Raw genomic sequence first — 22,861 nt, 5'->3', positions numbered from 1 at the left:
ATTCACCTGAGGAAGGAGGAAGCCTCCGAAAGCTTGTGAATTTCAAATAAAATTGTTGGACTATAACTTGGTGTTGTAAAATTGTTTACATAGAATCTTACAGCACTGAAGGACGGCACGTCGCGCCTGTGCGGGCTCTTCGAAAAAGCTGCCCAATTTAGTCCCCGTCACAAGGTTACCTCCAATTTCGGTGCGCTATCAATTTTACTAATATTCTCTTGTGCATAGTAAGTTTATTTACATGAAGGTTAACGCTTCATGCAAGCTCTGACTAAGGGTTATACCTGAATCGTTCACCTGCCTTTTCCCTTTACCAGCTGTTCCTTTACAAAATGTTCTGTTTTGGTTTCAGTAATTGTGAAGGCCCCAGACCAAAACCTGAAACAACCCTTGCTCAGCTCGATGTGATTTCCGTTCCTAGGTTTGGGACCATTGCACGTTACTTTATAGAAACGGCAGAACATTTTTTCATCCCGAGAGTGTGACACCGCCGGGACCTCATTCATGCTCTGAAAACCTGACGCCCTTTATTCCAGCGACAGCCATCCGGTCCCGGGAAAGCTGGTTTTGCAGCTGCCCGTATAACCCGCCTTCCTACCGTTAAACCACTTTATTTTTAAACGTCTGTTATTACTACAATATAATAAAATGTTGGCACAGTTCCGTGAACAACTACTGCTCTCACACACACAGCAGAAAGACTATAACTTGTAACTTCTACCGTCGAAGAGCCCCCCCCCTCCCCCAATTAAAAAACTCACCAACGGAACTCCCGCCCCGCGAGCCCTGTTTGAATTTCGCTCCGCAGGCAGTTTAAACCAGCTCGTGGACAACTGTCTACTAACTGCGCGCGCACAGCACCCCCACTCAACGACTCCAGGTTCCCATAGCGCCTCCTAGGAACAAAAACGCTCGTTTACTCGGAGAGGCGCACAGGCGGACCACCGAGATACTGCTGAAAAAAACAGCCCGTTTATGCCATTTTCATGGAGATTTTACGGCAGGAGTTTCGGGACCTCCCTGATGGCCATGTTTAATCTAGTTGTAATTTATGTTATATTCTCTCAGGATTTAGTTAGATCAGGAAATGTCGAAGTTTCGGAAAAGGGGATCAGTCACAGTGAGCTCTGACTGATTACGCAAAAATGTAAGCCCCCAAAGACAAGCAGTGCAAGTCACTAAGAATCAAACTTCGTAAGCAATTAGTCCAAGCACTCTCCAACCCATACACAAAAATGTGAGACCTAAATTTCTGAGCTGAAATCATAGATTGGGAAATTGGGTGTACATAACTGCGCCTGATTTTGTGCCCACTCCGCTTAGGGTTGCTAACCCTACAAAATTGTCATGGAGTCTCCAACTCTGGTTGGAGGCATTCCTGGAAGGTTCATCATGTGACATTCTAACCATGGCCTCTGACCATGTGATGTCTGATCACATGACTTGTACGAATATTATTTACCTTATAAAGGTTGGGTCCACTGTACTTGAGTATTTTTGCTCGTGGTTTCTCGCCAGCAGCTGTCGTGCAACAAGTACCAAGAAGCCACCCATGAGCAGGGAAAGCGGAGAAATCGAGGACCCCCCCCCCCCATTTCAGACCCCCCCCTCTCCAAATCCCAATTCCCGAGTCCCTCCCCTCCCGACTGCACTCAATGCAGTCGCGGCTCTCTGTGGGTGACATCACCGAGGCACGGGCTTCTCTAACACCAGCCGGTGATATCATGCGTGGGGGGGCGCACTTTGGCAGGAAATTTAAATCGCTGATCTTCCGGACTGCTGGAGGCAGCACTCGGGTGAAACCCTGATTCCGGGAAACTCTCGGTCATTCTGGGAGGGTTGGGAACCCTTAACCTGGACACTGGTGCGAGCAACCCTGGAGAAAAATCTGATACACTGTGCTGGTATCACAGCATAGTATGTTGTCAGCACAGTGTATTGTATGTCAACAGTGTACTTCAGCATCCACAGTATTTTGCTTTCCAACACTGTACAGTAGTGTAATCTATAGTTAATATTGAAGAAAGTGACAACAATGATATCCAAAGAAAGAACTTGCATTTATAAAGCACCTATCTAATCTCAGGATACCCCAATAACCTTCATAACCAATGAAATACTTTTTGAAATGTACTCACAGAACCATAGAAAAGATACAGCACAGAAGTGTCCGCGCCGGCTCGAAGAACAACCAGCTGCCCATTCTAATCCCACCTTCCAGTACCGGGTGGGTAGCCCTGCAGCTTACAGTACTTTAGGTGCAGGTACTTTTTAAAAGGGTTAAGGGTCCTTGCCTCTACCACCAATTTGGGCAGCGAATTCCATACACCCACCACCCTCTGGGTAAAAAAGTTTTTCCTCATCTCCCCTTTAATCCTTCTGCCAATCAGCTTAAATCTATGTCCTCTAGTTCTTGAACTCTCCGCTAGGGGAAACAGGTACTTCCTGTCTACTCTATCTAGGCCCCTCATAATTTTGTGCACCTCAATCAAGTCTCCCCTCAGCCTCCTCTGCTCCAAGGAAAACAACCCCAATCCGAGAGCGGGAGGAGAGTCTGAGAGGCGAGCGCGGTGTAAAAGGAGAGCCCGAGAGCGGGAGTAGAGTCCGAAAGGTGAGCGCAGTGTAAAAGGAGAGTCCGAGAGTGAGAGGAGAGTCCGTGAGGTGAGCGCGGTGTAAAAGGAGAGTGCGAGAGGAGAGTCCGAGAGGTGAGCGCGGTGTAAAAGGAGAGTCCGAGAGGTGAGCGCAGTGTAAAAGGAGAGTCCCGAGAGCGAGGAGAGTCCGAGAGCGGGAGGAGAGTCCGAGGGGTGAGCGCAGTGTAAAAAGAGAGTCCGAGAACAAGAGGAGAGTCAGAGGTGAGCGCGGTGTAAAAGGAGAGTCCGAGAGTGAGAGGAGAGTCCGAGAGCAGGAGGAGAGTCCAAGAGGTAAGCGCAGTGTAAAAGGAGAATCCGAGAGGTGAGCGCAGTGTAAAAGGACAGTCCAAGAGCGGGAGGAGAGTCCCAAGAGGTGAGTGCAGTGTAAAAGGAGAGTCCGAGAGCGGGAGGAGAGTCCAAGAGCGGGACGAGAGTCCGAGAGGTGAGTGGGGTGTAAAAGGAGAGTCCGAGAGTGGGAAGAGAGTCCGAGAGGTGAGCGCAGTGTAAAAGGAGAGTCCCGAGAGCGGGAAGAGAGTACGATAGGTGAACACAGTGTAAATCTATGGCAAGTCATGGCAGCAGAGCTCGCACCCGTGACATGCTCCTCCTGCACTATGTGGGAAGTCATGGACACTACAGGTGTCCCTAGCGACCATGTGTGCAGGAAGTGTGTCCAGCTGCAGTTACTGGCTAACCGCATTTCGGAGCTGGATCTGCGGGTGGATTCACTGTGGAGCATCTACGATGCTGAGGTTATCGTGGAAAGCACGTTCAGTGAAGTGGTCACACCGCAGGTAAAGATTACGCAGGCAGAAAGGAAATGGGTGACCGCCAGGCAGAGTAAAAGGACTAGGCAGGTAGAGCAGGAGTCCCCTGGGGCCATCTCCCTCTCAAACAGATATATCGCTTTGGACGCTGTTGGGGAAGATGGCTTATCAGGGGAAAGCAGCAAGAGCCAAGTTCGTGGCACCACTGGTGGCTCTGCTGCACAGGAGGGGACGAATAAGAGTGGCAGGGCTATATTAATAGGGGATTCAATTGTAAGGGGAACATATAGGCATTTCTGCGGCCACAAACCTGACTCCAGGATGGTATGTTGCCTCCCTGGTGCTAGGGTCAAGGATGTCAAGGGAGCGGCTGCAGGGCATTCTGGAGGGGGAGGGTGAACAGCCAGTAGTCGTGGTCCATATCGGTACCAATGACATAGGTTTAAAAAAAGGGATGAGGTCCTGCAAGGTGAATTTAAGGAGTTAGGAGATAAATTAAAAAGCAGGACCTCAAAGGTAGTGATCTCAGGATTACTACCAGTGCCAGGTGCTCGTGAGTATAGGAACAGGAGAAAAGACCAGATTAATGCGTGGCTGCAGGGATGGTGTAGGAGGAAGGGATTTAGATTCCTGGGACATTGGGACCGGTTCTGGGGAAGGTGGGAACTGTACAAGCGGGACGGGTTACACCCGAGCAGGACCAGAACCAATGTCCTCGCGGGGGTGTTTGCTGGTGCTGTTGGGGAAGGTTTAAATTAGAATGGCAGGGGGATGGGAACCTGAGCAGGGAGACAGAGGAGGAGGAAACAAGGATAGAAACAAAAGACAGAAAGGGAAGAAGCGATAGTGGAAGGCAGAGAAAACCTCCCAGAAATGTTAGGAAACCAAGGGTCTAGAGAGAGGGAGGAACTAAAGGAAACCAGTATTAGTAAAAAAATAGTGCTAGGGAAATTAATGGGGCTAAAGGTTGACAAATCCTCAGGGCCTGATAATCTACATCCAAGAGTACTAAAGGAAGTGGCCCTGGAAATAGTGGATGCATTGGTGATCATCTTCCAAAATTCTATAGACTCTGGAACAGTTCCTACAGATTGGACGGTGGCAAATGTAACCCCACTATTTAAAAAAGGAAGGAGAGAAAAAACAGGGAATTACAGACCAGTTAGCCTAACATTAGTAGTGGGGAAAATGCTAGAGTCTATTATAGAAGATGTGATAACAGAACACTTGGAAGGCATTAACAGGATTGGACAAAGTCAGCATGGGTTTATGAAAGGGAAATCATGCTTAACAAATCTACTGGAGTTTTTTGAGGATGTAACTAGTAGAATAGATAGGGGAGAACCAGTGGATGTGGTGTACTTGGATTTTCAGAAGGCTTTTGATAAGGTCCCACACAAGAGGTTAGTGTGCAAAATTAAAGCACATGGGATTGGGGGGAATATACTGGCACGGATTGAGAATTGGTTGGCAGACAGGAAACAGAGGGTAGGAATAAACGGGTCCGGGTGGCAGGCAGTGACTAGTGGGGTACCGCAGGGATCAGTGCTTGGGCCCCAGCTATTCACAATATATATCAATGATTTGGATGAGGGAACTGAATGTAACATTTCCAAGTTTGCAGATGACACAAAGCTGGGGTGGAATGTGAGCTGTGAGGATGATGCAAAGAGGCTCCAATGTGATTTAGACAAGTTGGGCAAGAACATGGCAGATGCAGTATAACGTGGATAAATGTGAGGTTATCCACTTTGGTTGTAAAAACAGAAAGGCAGATTATTATTTGAATGGTGATAGATTGGGAAAAGGGGAGGTGCAACAAGACCTGGGTGTCCTTGTACACCAGTCGCTGAAAGCGAGCATTCAGGTGCAGCAAGCAGTTAGGAAGGCGAATGGTATGTTGGCCTTCATTGCAAGAGGATTTGAGTACAGGAGCAGGGATGTCTTATTGCAGTTATACAGGACTTGGTGAGACCACATCTGGAGTATTGTGTGCAGTTTTGGTCTCTTTATCTGAGGAAGGATGTCCTTAGAAAAGATACAGCACAGAAGGGGGCCATTCAGCCCATCGTGTCCGCGCCGGCTCGAAGAACAACCAGGTGCCCATTCTAATCCCACCTTCCGGCACCCGGTCCATATCCTTGCAGCTAACAGCATTTAGGTGCAGGTCGAGGTACTTTTTAAAAGAGTTGAGGGTCCCTGCCTCTACCACCAATTTGGGCAGAGAATTCCATACACCCACCACCCTCTGGGTAAAAAAGTCTTTCTTCATGTCCCCTCTAATCCTTCCGCCAATCAGCCAATTAACTCTCTGCTAGGGGAAACAGGTACTTCCTGTCTACTCTATCTAGGCCTTAATTTTGTACACCTCAATCACGTCTCCCCTCAGCCTCCTCTGCTCCAAGGAAAACAACCCCAGCCTATCCAATCTCTTCTCGTAGCTGCAATTTTCAAGCCCTGGCAACATTCTTGTAAATCTTCTCTGCACTCTCTCCAGAGCAATTACGTCCTTCCTGTAATGTGGTGACCAGAACTGCGCACAATACTCCAGCTGTGGCCTTACCAGCGTTTTATAAAGTTCCATCACTACATCCCTGCTTTTGTATTCTATACCTCGGCTAATAACGGAGAGCATTCCGTATGCCTTCTTCACAACCTTATCTACCTGTACTGCCACCTTCAGGGACCTGTGCACATGCACTCCAAGGTCTCTCAATTCCTCTACCCCTCTCAATATATTCCAATATATTCACTATTGTAATGTAGGTAAATGCCGCAGCCAATTTTCACATAACATGGACCCACAAACAGCAATGAGATAAATGACCCGATAATCTGCTTTTGGTGGTGTTCATTGAGGATAAATGTTTACCAGGACATCAGAAGAACTCTCCTGCTCGTCTTCGACTACTGCCACAGGATCTTTTGCACCCATCTAAGACAGCAGACGGTTTTAACTCATCAGAAAGATGGTACTTCTGACAGTGCAAAACTCCCTCAGTACTGTATTGAAGTGTCAGCCTAGATTATATGCTAAAGTAAAAGGAAAGAAAATCTGAAATAAGAACAGAAAATGCTGGATACACTTAGCAGGTCAGGCAGCATATGTGGAGAGAAAAACAGAGTTAACTTTTCAGGTCGATGATCTTTCATAAGAACTGAAAGAAGTTAGAGATTTAACAGTTTATAAGCAAGTACAGAGCCAGGGGAAAAAAGGGGAGGGGGAGGGAAAGAACAAAGGGGAAGGTATGTGATAGTAACGTGGAGGGCAGGACTGATTAAATGACAAAAGGGATGATGGTGCAAGGCAAAAAGGGGTTGGTAATAGGACAATAAAGAAACAAAAGATGGGTCCAGGAGGTGTAAATGGCAACAGCAGAACCATTATCAGCATCTGGGCCCTGATATTACCAGGGAGGCGGGACGGCAGCAGGGGGTGGCGGGGGTGGGGGAGGCGACTGGGCATGTGGGTAACCCGCCCAGTAAAATCGGTCCGTTCCCCACGTGATCACGGATAAATTGAAGCCACTTATTGTGGCTTCTGGATTTCCCGTCGTCAACCTGCGCAGCGGGCGGACTGCACACCCGCATCACAGACTGTCAGCTGGAGGAGCCCTGTTTAAAGGGGCAGTCCTCCAATGCTGCTCCTGCAGCAAACAACCAAAATTATACAATTGAGCAGAGCAGGGGAAAGGCTGCTCCCAGATTTACCAATGCCTCACTCCAGGTTCTACTGGATGGGGTGAGGAGGAGGAGGGATATTTTCTACCCGGCGGACGGGAGGAAGTGGCCTGTCTCTGCCATCAAGAAGGCCTGGCTCGAGGTGGCAGAAGAGGTCACCAGCAGCAGCAATGTCTCCCGCACATGGATACAGTGCAGGAAGCGCTTCAATGACCTAACTAGGTCAGCCAAAGTGAGTACACTTACTCATTCTCCTACAGTCTGTCTTCCACATCACCGCCCCCACCCCACAACTCCTTCTGCACTGCCAACACTGCTCTATCACATCACTCCTCACATCCACTCAAACCTCAACCTCAACTTACCTGCACTTCCTCATCTCCCCAGTACTCATCCCACCACTGCCACTTAACCCAATCCTCAAATAACGTCATGGCTCTGTCTCATATTAACCCTCTGATGCATCTCTTTCATGGTCAGCCTCACCCAAACCAATGCATTCAGCGGTTGACCACATCACCATCCCTCAGTCACGCCTCTCTACTTTCTCCCCTTATAGGAGAAGAGAGCCCAGAATGCACGGGAGAGGGCGAAGACCAGAGGGGTGCAGCAACATCTGGTTGTCCTCACGCACGCGAAGCAGGAGGCTCTGGAACTAAGCCGCACCCTCGAGTGCCTGTCCGTCGGGGACGCCGAGACTGCCACCCGACAAACGGCTGGTGACAGAACTTTAACATTCAGCACTCATAATAGCAAATGATGTTAAAAAGCTTTGCCATCTTCAGCACCTCAACATCTGTCATCATGCTTAATATTGCCTTCTGTTCTCTTACAGGGCCTTCAGCGACTGCCGTGACAGCGGAGGGCAATTCCTCAGAGGACCAGCCGGCCTCTGAGGGAGCATCATCACATCTGAGTGAGCCATCCACCAGCGCAGATACACACACCTTGGTGGGTCCCCATCCTCACTTAGTTGGGATCGCACATGGTGAGTTACCACTTACATGTGAGCACGAGCAGACACTGGTGGCAGAGGCAGCTGTGAGTGTGCACGTCAGTGGGAGCACTCTTCTCCAGGCTCTGCTCAACTGGACACAGATGCTGAACCCTGAGGGCCATCCATGAAAAGGAGAATGATCGAGGGGAGCAGCGCATTTGCGAGGTGCTGGAACAAGTGCCGTGCGGACTCTCCACAATCAGGCAGAGGATGGAGGAGTCCAACTCCTGCATGAGTGGAATGGTGGCACAGGTACAGGAGGTCATCTCTGAGATACTGTCACAGGGACGTGAAGGCATCTCTGAGATAGTGTCGCGGGTAAGTGCGGGAATGCCTGCGATGGAGGGAAGGCTAGACTCCATGGAGCTTAAGCACGGCTCACCAATAAGTCCACTGAGGCCCTGACAATGGCCCTTCGGACTCAGGGTGAGCAACATTTTGCCACCTTAAACAGGAAGGCAGATATTCTGGCGCTGGCCTTACAAGGCTTCACACATGTCCTCCAAACTATCATCCAGCAGAGTGATAGGGGTGTTGTGGGCCTGGCCCAGGAGAGGGATGATGACGAAAAGGGACATGGAAGTGGGGATGCCACTCAAAGCACCCCCACGTTTCATCCGTTGCCTCCCTCTCAACCAGTACCTGCAATGCTGCTTCCTCTCCAGGTGACCGAGTCTGCCCCTGCACAGGTGCAGGTGGAGCAGTCTTTGGAGGGGCCCTCACGGGCACCAAAACCCAGAGGGCATGGGCCCAAAGCATCTAATCGGTCAGGGCATGAACGAGCAACCTGCCACTACCTCTGCTGCAGCCACAGGGGAGGCACCACGTAGGAGTACTCGTAAGCTAACGGCGAAGGTTTTGTGAGCACAAAGGGGTTGCACAAGAGTGTTTGACGGTTTGTCATGTTTTTTATTTATATTTGATTTTTGTTAATGGCACATTAAATATTATTATTGTCACCACTACTGCCACGTCTTGGCCATTCTTGACTGGTTTGTGTAATAAGTCCCTTTCATGAGGTTCACCATGAACACCCACACTTGATGCCATCCATTGGGTCACCCTACAGTGGGTGTATGTGTAGTTGATTATTTTGTGCAGGTGCCTGTGGCGCAGCACTGTGTTGTAGAGCTCCATATGGCGGGGGTGAACGGTGTGCCTGGCGATGCTGGTGATGTTGCTCGTCCTCGGATGAAGTGATGAACGCAGCTATGGCGCCCCCCCCCACCCCATCCTGACCGAGTGAGTTTGAGAGGGTCCGCAAAGTAGGTAAATGTTTGCACAGCAGAGTTTAGGGTATAAATTAAGAAGTTTGAGTGGAAAGACAAAGGTGTTGCAGCCAAAACTTTGTCTGAAGTGACAGAGTGCCCTGCTGCAATAAATGAGCTTTTCCCCCCACCTGTCAAATAATCCTTTGCATCTCCCACTGGCTGCAGGCTGAAACACATCTGCTCCAACAGGGAGTGTTTCCCACAGCACGGGAAACACGCTGAGGAACCTTCAAAATTGAACCCCTGCCAAAATCTCCACTCAATGAGGTCTGTCAAGTACCTCAAGTATCTGACTAACTATCTAAAGCAGCATCCCACTGGCTTTAATTATCGGGCTCCCAACCCGCTCCGGGATTCCGCCATTTTAGGAGCCCTCCCCACCCCCAAGGCACCTGCTTGGCCATCCGATAATCGGCCCCCTGGTGTCCGAGAAAATGGGAGTAGTGGTTATGATCTGAAGTTGTTGAAGTCAACGTTGAGGCCGGAAGGTTGTAAAGTGCGGAATCAAAGATGAGGTGCTGTTCCTCGAGCTTGCATTGCACTTCATTGGAACAGTGTAGGAGGCCGAGGTCAGAGTGGGAGTGGGATGGAGAATTAAAATGTCAAGCGACCAGAAGTTCAGGGTCACACTTGCAGACTGAATGGAGGTTACTTGCTTATAAACTGTTGAATCGCCAACTTCTTCCAGTTCCGACCTGAAACGTTAACTCCGTTTCTCCTTCCACAAACGTTGCCTGACCTGCTGAGTGTTTCCAGCATTTTCTGGTTTTATTTTATATGCTAAAGTCTCTGGAGTGGGGCTTGAACCAGTGAAATTCTGACTTAGAGGCAAGAATGCTACCACTGAGCCAAGCCTGACGCTTAACATTTCGGTTATCCAGGTCTTGATATTTTTCAGTAAATCTTTTGCACTTATCAGGGTGAGAAATGTCAGTGGTGGGCAAGGCAATGTTGTTTCACCGTGTCAACATTAAGCTTTTTCAGATTAGGTACAGCACTTTCAGTTACCGAGGAAAGCTCCCTCTTTTACCAAAATTCCTGTCTTTTCTAATCTACTTATTTTGCATCCGGATGATGTCACCCACCTCTGGACCCCTCCATTGCCTGTGCTGTCAGACTGCATGTTCAACATCCTCAATTTCCTCCAGCTAAACATTGGGAAGACCATTGACCAAACAGAATTTTTGGAAAGGGAGGGGCTTTGTGAGGGTGTCAGAATGGGAGAATAGATAGGTGTGAAGTCACTTTATTTGGTGAGTCAACCTTTAATGAAAGTTTTGGGCTATCAGTTGTGCTTTCCTTGTTCTGGCAGCTGGTTACTGGCTCTCCTTCCTGTCCACCCTCATGTTGTGTGGATACCTAAGTAAGGCCTTCTTAGACAGTAAGCCCTGGTAAGGGAGTATCTATGCTTAGAGAAGAGATACCTTCAGTGATACATGCATCTAAGAGCATTAACCTATCCTTTTGAATGTCTTCATCCTCCTCCTCTTCATATCAAAATAAATGTATTCCCATTGAGAAATCCATGTTTAAAATGCAAGGCAGTGCTTTGAGCAAAGCTGAGTAAAAGTAGTAGCAAAAGTCCTCCCAAAGTACTACAAACATTGCTCTGCAGGCAAAGTAACACCAACCTTCAGTAACAGCACACACACAATGGTCTCCTGATTGTGAAATCTGCCTCTTACTTCACTTCTTACTGCCACTGATATAGCGGTAGTAATTATTTGGGCCATGTTTGCAGTGGAAATGGAGGGGGACAGGGCAGAGGGGTTAGCCACCTCCCCTTGACTATTTAAATGTGGCAGAGCGGCTTTTGGCAGGCGTTATAGGGAGCTGGTAGTTTTTGGGAGGGGAATGCAGGTATAATTGTTTGGAATGGTTTTCAGGCAGTAGCCTTTAAGAACAGATTTTACTCTGTTTACCACTCTAAATCCGTCTCAAAATAGGCAGTAATTCAAAGGAGTATCTGGATATGAGGTTGTTCAATCATGAAGTGCATAACAGCTAAGTCCAATCACCTCACTGTATAATTACTTGAATGGATAGTGACCATGAACTCTGGCTAATATTTATCATCATAGCCCAGGAGCACTGAAGACAATTGAGCACTTCAGTTGTTGCTCTGGGTTGGGTCGGTTAACTGATAGGCCAGGGGCCAAACTTGAGACTTTGATCTGTATAACTCAGTATATTTAAATGTTATGTTCTTATGACCCACTGAGAATATTGAGGAGGAATGGGAAATTCTAGCAATACCATTCAAAAATCATTAGCAAAATGACTTCAACTGTGGACATTCCTCTTTAAAAAAAACTCTAATTCGCAATGAGAGCTATTTTTTTCGAAATCCTTCAAGAACACAAGAAAAATTCAGAGCATGAAAATGTTATTCAGCCCCATTAAGTCTGCTTCACCAGAGATCATGTATGATTATTCCACCATGGACTTCTCTTTATTGCTTTTTAAAATTATTTGTTTATTTTGTTGAAAAGAAATGCTTTCAGTTTCCTCTCATTTTATACCTGTTGCAATAGCTTTCCTTGTTTTCTAGAATTCAAAAGATGAAACTCACCTTCTAACCAACAAGCTATTATGATGTTTTTGCTCTTTGCTTTTGTGTTTACGGTTAGAGCCCAGGAATTTTCATTGAATTTAACATAAAAAATAGGAGCAGCAGTAGGCCATACAGCCCCTCAAGCCTGTTCCTCCATTCAATAAGATCAAGGCTGATGATCTAGCACAACTCCACTTTTCCACCCTATCCCCATATCCCTTGATTCCCTTAGTGTCCAAAAATCTATCGATTTCAGTTTTGAATATACTCAACGACTGAGCAGCTACAGCCCTCTGAGTGAAGAATTCCAAAGATTCACAATCCTGAGTGAAGAAATTATTCCTCATCTCAGTCCTAAATGGCCGACCCCTAATCCTGAGACTATGATCCCTAGTTCTAGATTCTCCAGCCAGGGAAAACAGCATCTACCCTGTCAAGCCCTCTCAGAATTTTATACGTTTCTAAGAGATCACCTCTCATTCTTCTAAACTCCAGAGAATCTACTCAATCTCTCCTCATAGGACAATCCTCTCATCCCAGAAATCAATTTAGTGAACCTTCGTTGCACCCCCTCTAAGGCAAATATATCCTTCCTTAGGTAAGGAGACCAAAACTGTACACAGTACTGTACAATGTGGTCTCACCAAAGCCCTATATAATTGCAGCAAGACCTCCTTACTCTTATACAAAACCCCCTTGCAATAAAGGCTAAAATACCATTTGCTTTCCTAACTGCTTGCTGTACCTGCATGTTAACTTTCTGTGTTTTGTATACAAGGACATCCAAATCCCTCTAATTACCAACATTTACCAGTCTCATACCTTTTAAAAAATATTGTTTTCTATTCTTTCTACCAAAATGGATAATTTCATATTTCCCTACATTATACTCCATCTACCACCTTCTTATCCAATCACTTAACCTGTCTCCATCCCTTTGTAGCCTCTTTGTGTCCTCCTTACAACTTACTTTCCCACCTAGCTTTGTATCATCAGCAAACTTGGATACATTACACTCAGTCCCCTCATCTAAGTCATTGATATAGATTGTAAATAGCTGAGGCCCAAGCACTGATCCTTGCGGCACCCCACTAGTTACAGTCTGCCAACCCGAAAATGACCCGTTTATTTCTAATCTGTTTTCTGTCGGTCAACCAATCCACAATCCCATGGGCCATAATCTAGTGTAACAACCTCTTGTGTGGCACCTCAAAATGCAAATATACTATATCATTTGGTTCCCCCTTATCTACCCTGCTAGTTACACCCTCAAAAAAACTCTAATAGACTTGTCAAACACAATTTCCCTTTCATAAAACTGCATTGACTCTGCCTATTCATATTATGATTTTCTAAGTGCCCTGTTACCACGTCCCTAATAGATTCCAGCATTTTCCCTACTACTGATGTTAGGCTAACTGGCCTATAGTTCCCTGTTTTCTCTCTCCCTCCTTTCTTGAATAGCAGGGTTACATTTGCTACCTTCCAATCCATGGGGACCGTTCTAGAATCTAGGGAATCCTGGAAGATCAAAACCAATGCATCCATTATCTCTACAGCCACCTCTTTTAAAACCTTAGGATGCAGGCCATCAGGTCCAGGGGATTTGTTAGCTTTTAGTCCCATTAATTTCTTCAGTACTTTTTCTTTACTAATATTATTTACTTTAAGTTCCTCATTCTCATTAGACCCTTGGTTCCCCACTATTTCCGGTATTTTTTTGTGTCTTCTACTGTGAAGACATATACAGAATATTTGTTTAACATTTTTGCCATTTCCATATTCCCCACTATAATTTCTCCTGTTTCTGCCTCTAAGGGACCCACGTTTACTTTTGCTACTCTCTTCCTTTTTAAATACTTGTGGAAGCTCTTACAATCTGTTTTTATATTTCTTGCCAGTTTACTCTCATATTCTGTTTTCTCCCTCTATCAATTTCTTGGTCATCCTTTGCTGATTTCTAAAACCCTCCCAATCCAAAGGCTTACTACTTTTTTTGGCAACATTGTAAGCCTCTTCTTTTAATCTATTACTATCCTTAACTTCTCTAGTTAGCCACGGTTGGACCACTTTTCCCGTGGAGTTTTTATTTCCCAAGGGAATGTATATTCATTGAGAATTATGAATTATTTCTTTAAATGTTTGCCATTGCTTATCTACCGTCATGTCTTTTAATCAAATTTCCCAATCTACCTTAGCCAACTCGCCCCTCATACCTACGTGATTGGCATTGTTTAAATTTAAGACCATAGTTTCGGACTTAACTACATCGCTCTCAAACTCAATATGAAATTCTATCATATTATGATCAGTCTGCCGCAGAGGATCCTTTATTATAAGATTACTAATTAATCCTGTCTCATTACACAATACTGGATCTAAAATAGCTTGTTCCCCAGTTGGTTTCTCGACATATTGTTCCAGAAAATTGTCTCGAATGCATTCCATGAACTTGTCCTCCAAACTACTTTGGCCAATTTGGTTTGCCCAGTCTATTTGAAGATTAAAGTCCCCTATGATTATTGCATTACCCCTGTTACATGCTCCTCTAATTTCCTGATTTATACTCTGTCCAGCACTATAACTACTTTTAGGGGGCCTGTAAACTACTCCCACCAATGTTTTCTGCCCCTTGTTATTTCTTAGCTCCACCCATACCCAATAATGCTGATTTTCTGAGCAAAGATCTTTTCTCACTACTGTCTTTATTTCATCCTTTATTATCAGGGCCACCCCACCTCCTTTTCCATTTTTCCTATCTTTACTAAAAGTCCAGTACCCTGGAATATTTAGTTCCCAACCTTGGTCACCCTGCAACCACGTCTCAGTAATGGCTACTAGATCAAACCCATTTATCTCTATTTGTGCCATTAATTCATCCATCTTGTTATGAATGCTTCATTCAGATATAGCACCTTTAATTTTAACTTTTTACTATTTTTCCCTGATGTGACCTTAGTCACTAATGCCCTATTACCTTTGTTAAATTCTCTGCCCTACCTGACACACTGCTCGTTTTTACCCAAATCACTACTCTGCTCGACAGCTGTGACTTTTCTCTTTAGACTTATAAATTTACCCATATTGGAACCGTTCCCCCCCACTCTTTAGTTTAAAGCCCTATGTATCGCTCTATGATTTGCCAGGACCCTGGTCCCAGCTCGGTTTAAGTAGAGCCCGTCCCAACCGAACAGCTCCCTCTTTCCTCAGCAAGGATATAAGACGTAGGAGCAGGAGTAGGTCATACAGTCTCTCAAGTCTGCTCTGCCATTCAATAAGATCATGGTTGATCTTCGAACTCAACTCCACCTTCCTGCCCGATCCCTTGATTCCCTTAGAGTCCAAAAATCTAACTATCTCAGCCTTGAACATATTCAATGACTCAGCATCCACAGCCCTCTATGGTAAAGAATTCCAAAGATTCACAACCCTCTGAGTGAAGAAATTCCTCCTCTTCTCAGTCTTAAATGGCCGACCCCTTATCCAGACACTATGCCCTATAGTTCTAGACTCTAGCCAGGGGAAACAATCTTTCAGCATCTACCCTGTCAAGCCCCCTTAGAATCTTTTATGTTTCAATGAGATCACCTCTCATTCTTCTAAACTCCAGACAGTATAGGCTCATTCTACTCAATCTCTCCTCATATTCAACCTTCTCATCCCAGGAATCGATCTAGTGAACCTTCATTGGAATGCCTCTAAGGCAAGTATATCCTTCCTTAGACAAGGAGACCAAAACTGTACACAACTGTACACAGGGTACTTAAAAGATCGAAAGTAGAAAAGTCACCCGGTCCAGATGGGTTAATGAGGGAAGTAAGGGTGGAAATTGCAGAGGCTCTGGTCACAATATTTCAATCCTCCTTAGGTGCTGCAAATGTTACACCCCGGTTCAAAAAAAGAGCGGGGGATAAACCCGGGAGAAAATTAATTGGCACTTGGAAAAGTACGGGCTAATAAATGAAATTCAGCACAGATTTGTTAAAGGAAAATCGTGTTTGACTAACTTGCTTGAGTTCTTTGATAAAGTAACGGAGAGGTTGATGAGGGTAGTGCGGTTGATGTTGTGTATATCAGATGCATTTTGAACGGCCATAAAGAACCACATAATAGACTTGTTAGCAAAATTAAAGCCCCTGGAATTAAAGAGACAGTGGCAGTGTGGATACAAAATTGGCTAGGGGACAGAAAGCAGAGAGTAGTGGTGAACGGTTGTTTTACAGACTGGAGGGAAATATACAGTGGTGTTCCCCAGGAGTCAGTATTAGGACCACTGCTTTTTTTGATATATATTAATGACCTGGACTTGGGTATAGAGGGTATAATTTCAAAGTTTGCAGATGACACGAAACTTGGAAATGTAGTAAACAATTTGGAGGATAGTAACGGACTTCAGGAAGACAGACAGACTGATGCAATGGGCAGACACATGGCAGATGAAATTTAACGCAGAGAAGTGTGAAGTTGTGCATTTTGGTAGGAAGAATGAGGAGAGGCAATACAAACTAAATGGTACAATTTTAAAGGGGGTGCAGGTACAGAGATCTGGAGGTGCACATACACAAATCTTTGAAGGTGGCAGGACAAGTTGAGAAGGCTGTTAAAAAAATATATAGGACCTTGGGCTTTATTAATAGTGGCATAGAATACAAAAGCAAGGAAGTTACGCTAAACCTTTATAAAACACTGGTTAGGCCTCAGCTGGAGTAATACGTTCAGTTCTGGGCACCACACTTTAGGAAGGATGTCAAGGCCTTAGAGAGGGTGCAGAAGAGATTTACTGGAATGGTACCATGGATGAGGGACTTCAGTTATGTGGAGAGACTGGAGAAGCTGGGGTTGTTCTCCTTAGAACAGAGAAGGTTAAGGGAGATTTGATAGAGGTGTTCAAAATCATGAACGGTTTTGATAGAGTAAGTAAGGAGAAACTGTTTCCAGTGGCAGAAGGTTTGGTAACCAGAGGACACAGATTTAAGGTGATCGGCAAAAGAGCCAGAGGCGACATGAGGAAACATTTGATTACACAGCGAGTTGTAATGATCTTGATTACACTGCCTACAAGGGTGGTGGAAGCAGATTCAATACTAACTTTCAAAACGGAATTGGATAAATACCTGAAGAGAAAAAATTTGCAGGGCTATGGGTTCCCTGTTGGATTTATTAGTGACTGTCTTATATTTATGGCCCCTACTTTTGGTCTCCCCCATGAGCGGAAACAACTTCTCTAAGTCTACCTTATCAAATCCTTTCATAATCTTAAAGACCTCTATCAGGTCACCCCTTGGCCTTCTCTTTTTTTCAAAAAGAGAAAAGAGCCCCAGCCTGTTCAATCTTTCCTAATAGGTATAACATCTCAGTTCTGGTATCATCCTTATTAATCTTTTTTGTACCTTCTCCCGTGCCTCTATATCCTTTTTATAGTATGGAGAGCAGAACTGTGCACAGTACTCCAAGTGTGGATGACCAAAGTTCTATACAAGTTTAACTTCTCTGCTTTTCAATTCTACCTCTCTAGAAATGAACCCCAGTGCTTGCTTTGTTTTTTTTTTAAATGGCCTTATTAACCTCTAACACTACTTTTAGTGATTTGTGTATCTGTACCCCTCAATCCCTTTGCTCCTTTACCCCATTTAAACTCTTATTTTCCAAGGAGGAAGTGGCCACCTTGTGCTTTCGACCAAAATGCACCACCTCACACTTATCTATATTGAAATTCATTTGCAAATTACATGCCTATTCTGCATGTTTATTAATGGCTTCTTGTATTTTGTTGCAGTTTTCCTCAGTATTAACTATACCTCCCAATTTGGTGTCATCCACAAATTTTGAAATTGTACTTCCAATTCTCAAGTCCAAATCGTTTATGTAACTGGTGACCAACAGTGATCCCAGCACCGATTCCTGTGGAACACCACTTCCCACCTTTTGCCAGTCTGAGTAATTATTCTTACCCCTACTCTCTGTTTTCTGTTTTGTAGCCAGCTTGCTATCCATTCTGCTACTTGTCCCCTGACTCCACATGCTTTCACCTTAGTCATGAATCTACTATGTGGTACCTTATCGAAAGCCTTTTGAAAATCCAAATATATTACATCTACTACATTACCCTTGTCTACTGTCTGTTATTTCCTCTTCTGAGGTTCCAGTAAGTCAGTTGATGTAGGAGGAGTACCATCCTGCATGTAGGGGTAAATGTTATAATTTAATTAATCTTAATAGATTGAAAATTGCGCAGGCTGCGAATTGCGTGTGACGACCTCACCTGAATTCCCAATACACATTCCTGTCCTGAAAAGTTCTTGGCCAGGAGCACTAAATTGTAAAATCTATCCCTTAATCTATACCATTTCTGACCTGAGAGAGATTCATTTCTACAAAATGAATAAAGGAAGAGAAACAATGCAGTACAAGAGGGGTTAGGTACACAGAGAGGGAGAGATTTTTTTTTATTCGTTCATGGGATGTGGGCGTCGCTGGCAAGGCCAGCATTTATTGCCCATCCCTAATTGCCCTTGAGAAGGTGGTGGTGAGCCGCCTTCTTGAACCGCTGCAGTCCGTGTGGTGAAGGTTCTCCCACAGAGCTGTTAGGTAGGGAGTTCCAGGATTTTGACCCAGCAACGAAGGAACGGCGATATACTTTCAAGTCGGGATGGTGTGTGACTTGGAGGGGAACGTGCAGGTGGTGTTGTTCCCACGTGCCTGCTGCCCTTATCCTTCTAGGTGGTAGAGGTCGCGGGTTTGGGAGGTGCTGTCGAAGAAGCCTTGGCGAGTTGCTGCTGTGGAGCCTGTGGATGGTACACACTGCAGCCACTGTGCGCCGGTGGTGAAGGGAGTGAATGTTTGGTGTGGTGGATGGGGTGCCAATCAAGCGGGCTGCTTTGTCCTGGATGGTGTCGAGGTTCTTGAGTGTTGTTGGAGCTGCACCCATCCAAGCAAGAGAGTATTCCATCAAACTCCTGACTTGTGCCTTGTAGATGGTGGAAAGGCTTTGGGGAGTTAGGAGGTGAGTCACTCGCCACAGAATACCCAGCCTCTGACCTGCTCTTGTAGCCACAGTATTTATGTGGCTGGTCCAGTTAAGTTTCTGGTCAATGGTGACCCCCAGGATGTTGATGGTGGAGGATTCGGCAATGGTAATGCCGTTGAATGTCAAGGGGAGGTGGTTAGACTCTCTCTTGTTGGAGATGGTCATTGCCTGGCACTTGTCTGGTGCGAATGATACTTGCCACTTATGAGCCCAAGCCTGGATGTTGTCCAAGTCTTGCTGCATGCAGGCATGGACTGCTTCATTATCTGAGGTGTTGCGAATGGAACTGAACACTGTGCAATCATCTGCGAACATCCCCATTTCTGACCTTATGATGGAGGGAAGGTCATTGATGAAGCAGCTGAAGATGGTTGGGCCTACGACACTGCCCTGAGCAATGTCCTGGGGCTGAGATGATTGGCCTCCAACAACCACTACCATCTTCCTTTGGGCTAGGTATGACTCCAGCCACTGGAGAGTTTTCCCCCTCATTCCTATTGACTTCAATTTTACTAGGGCTTCTTGGTGCCACACTCGGTCAAATGCTGCCTTGATGTCAAGGGCAGTCACTCTCACCTCACCTCTGGAATTCAGCTCTTTTATTCATGTTTGGACCAAGGCTGTAATGAGGTCTGAAGCAGAGTGGTCCTGGCGGAACCCAGGTGTGCACAATTACATAGAAACTACAACACAAAAACAGACAGTTCAGGCCAGCCAGTCTGTGTTGGTGTTTATCCTCCACATGAGTAGTAGTTCTAATTCCGAACCCATGTGCCCACCCTGTTCCCGTATCCTTTTATCGTCCTTTCTCTCAAACACCTAGCTAATGAATTCTTAAATGTTGACATGGTCTCTGCTTCAATCACTAACTCCGGTAGTGCATTCAACAACCTCACAAACTACTCCAACAGAAAACCCTTCAAAAGGCACGCATTACATTTGCGAATCTAAAGGGAGCGTAGACAAGAATATTGGGATCTAGAGAGAAAGAGGAAATCTTTTGGCAACAATTCCTAAAGAAAGTGTCTTTCGTTATTAAATCAAAGATCACAAACTCCAAGGTAATTTTTCTCTGGACTTGTAATAGAAGCTCTCTCTAGACAGATCTTGGCTGGCAATACTGACAACGAAAACCAAATCACCGAATTTGCAAGGAGAATAAAAAAAAATCGAAGGATGGATTCAAAGCAGTTGTGTAGCTGGAAAAGAATGTCCAGCATATCTATTGTAAAAATGGAAAAATGCATACAAAATACATTGTGAAATTGGAAATGCATAATAAAAGATTGAATTCATACTTACATTCAGTGCCACACTGGGTGGGGTGGGGTGTTGTGGGGGGGGGAGGGGAGAAGAGATCAGGGAGGAGAGCGGGATGGATGCAGGTTTGGGTACTACTCTATTCAGTGACTGATTTGAACTCTGACGAATTGGGAGGTGTCACACATAGACTGCATTATCTCTCGTCAAGGAGAAGGGAAAATTGGAGGGGAGAGCCACTCTTGAGCAGTCCATGGTGCCTCTTGCTGGCCAGCTGAAAGGCACTTGTAGCAGCCTGAGAGTAAGACTTGTACCTGTCCTCGGCTACAGCCATTTGACGGTTTTGATGAAGGAAATTTGTATAAGAATACTAAAAAGTAAAGGGCCCCAGACCCCATAAAAATAACGTAGAAATTGTAATTAATGTAATTTTTCAGACTGTATGTAATGTGGTGGGTGGGAAACCAAAATGGCCGCTGAAAGGATGGGATCAGGGTTGTGATTGGCTCCTGTTGTTGTGAATGGGAATTTTTTTTAAAAAGAGATAGTTAAGTGTTTATTTTTTGTTTACTTGTTTTTTCAGGAATGTGAGAAATTTGAGTCCGTTCAGCATGCTCTGTACCCTACAGCCACATAGAATCCTATTCCCTATGTACATGTTGTCCTACTGACATGTTGTGCTACCGACAAGTGCCAGATCTAAAATTTTAATTATACAGATATCTTCAAATAAACACGTGTAATACTCTGTACACTTATCTAGATTGTCGGAATTGAAGAGGGAACATGCAACACTTGATGTGCAGCTGCAACCATATCAAGCATTCATTCAATCTCATCTGATCATAGAAGCTGAAGTGGGTTAGGTCTGAGTAGTACTCAGATAAAACACCAACTGGGAATACCAAGCATAAAGTTTCTTTTTGCTAGCAAAATATACATTTCTAGTTCATATGTATAACCTTTTTGTTTCCTCACAACCAAATGAAAATACAAATCTTTATTGGATCTTCTAGACTATATTTTGTATAAAATTCTTCTTTTATTTCTCACACTAAAGCACAAGCTTAGCTGTCACTGAGTCTCAGCTTTGACAGAGGTGATGAATTTGAGCTCTTTCCAACAGCTGATAAAGGGTTGCAAATTAAATCCATTCTGAAAATCAGATTCTAGTATCTAGAGTGCACATCATAAATCTGTTGAGAACTCACAAACGTGGATTAAACACTACTGCTCTGAGACTAAACAATATAGGTAGTGCAATGAATAAAAATCGCATTGGTTGAGGTGGGGGAAGGATGCAGATGGTGGTGACACTCATCTGAAACTAGGAATCTAAATAGATTCTGCTCTAAGTGGCTACAAATGGCTTTGAAATATATTGTTACTTCGAGAAAAATGTAATGTTTGGTTCTTGAGACCCTTCATTAAATCAATAATTCTTGACAAGCACATAAAAGATTAGTTATAATGTACATTCTTGTTACTGAATCTTAATCCTAGATCTCAATACACTGCCACATACAATTAAAATTCATCTTCGGTCAACAAGGTTTCATAACTAGACTCCCTGTTTATAATAGACATTCCATTAATCTGTCAAAACTAATTTCTTTATTAAAGTAGAAAAAGGTCATTAGAAATATTCCCCCAGGTGTTTAATGGTGCAGCTAGTTAAGTGAATGAGTAGCTAAGCTATAGAGATCAGGAAGGTCCCAAGATCAATCCCAAGTATGTACTGAGTTAGCAAATGTCAGCCAGTGAAGCAATAGGGCCTCTTTGATTCCTGCTCATCACTATCCAGGGACCTCTAGCTGGAAGTGTGCATACGTGGACATCAGGTGTGGAAAGCATTCAGTTTAACTGTGATGTCGAATAGCTACCGATAGTCACCATTTGAGCTCACATATGAAGTATGGCTACTTGGGCCTGTTACTAGAGGCCGTCCAGTAGCCATGCAACCATATCGCAGGAAGGGGTCAATGTACGGAAGGGTAGGGAGACAATTGGTGGAAAAAGAGAATGGAAGAGAAAAAATGTTTCCCGCTATTGACTGAAAAGTGAGCCTTGTGACCCACTTATTCAATCACATATGTGACTTTTTTTTTATTCGTTCATGGGATGTGGGCGTCGCTGGCAAGGCCAGCATTTATTGCTCATCCCTAATTGCCCTCGAGAAGGTGGTGGTGAGCCGCCTTCTTGAACCGCTGCAGTCCGTGTGGTGACGGTTCTCCCACAGTGCTGTTAGGAAGGGAGTTCCAGGATTTTGACCCAGCGACAATGAAGGAACGGCGATATATTTCCAAGTCGGGATGATGTGTGACTTGGAGGGGAACGTGCAGGTGGTGTTGTTCCCATGTGCCTACTGCTCTTGTCCTTCTAGGTGGTAGAGGTCGCGGGTTTGGGAGGTGCTGTCGAAGAAGCCTTGGCGAGTTGCTGCAGTGCATCCTGTGGATGGTACACACTGCAGCCACAGTGCGCCGGTGGTGAAGGGAATGAATGTTTAGGGTGGTGGATGGGGTGCCAATCAAGCGGGTTGCTTTATCTTGGATGGTGTCGAGCTTCTTGAGTGTTGTTGGAGCTGCAGTCATCCAAGCAAGTGGAAAGTATTCCATCACACTCCTGACTTGTGCCTTGTAGATGGTGGAAAGGCTTTGGGGAGTCAGGAGGTGAG

The 22,861-nt window shown here is 45.1% G+C and overlaps 1 protein-coding gene across 2 annotated transcripts in view; it reads right to left on the bottom strand.

The window, feature by feature from the left end:
• ska3 (spindle and kinetochore associated complex subunit 3) overlaps positions 1-830 on the bottom strand; it is a 31,018-nt gene extending 30,188 nt beyond the window's left edge. For both annotated transcript variants that reach the window (XM_067986073.1, XM_067986072.1), the window contains exon 1: positions 762-830. The gene's annotated coding sequence lies outside the window, so the exon portion shown is untranslated. The remainder of the gene's footprint in view (positions 1-761) is intronic.
• Between the last annotated feature and the right edge of the window lie 22,031 nt (positions 831-22,861).

The sequence above is a fragment of the Heptranchias perlo genome, chromosome 6, assembly GCF_035084215.1.
Source record: "Heptranchias perlo isolate sHepPer1 chromosome 6, sHepPer1.hap1, whole genome shotgun sequence".
NCBI lineage: Eukaryota > Metazoa > Chordata > Chondrichthyes > Hexanchiformes > Hexanchidae > Heptranchias > Heptranchias perlo.
This window is presented reverse-complemented; position numbering and strand designations above follow the sequence as displayed.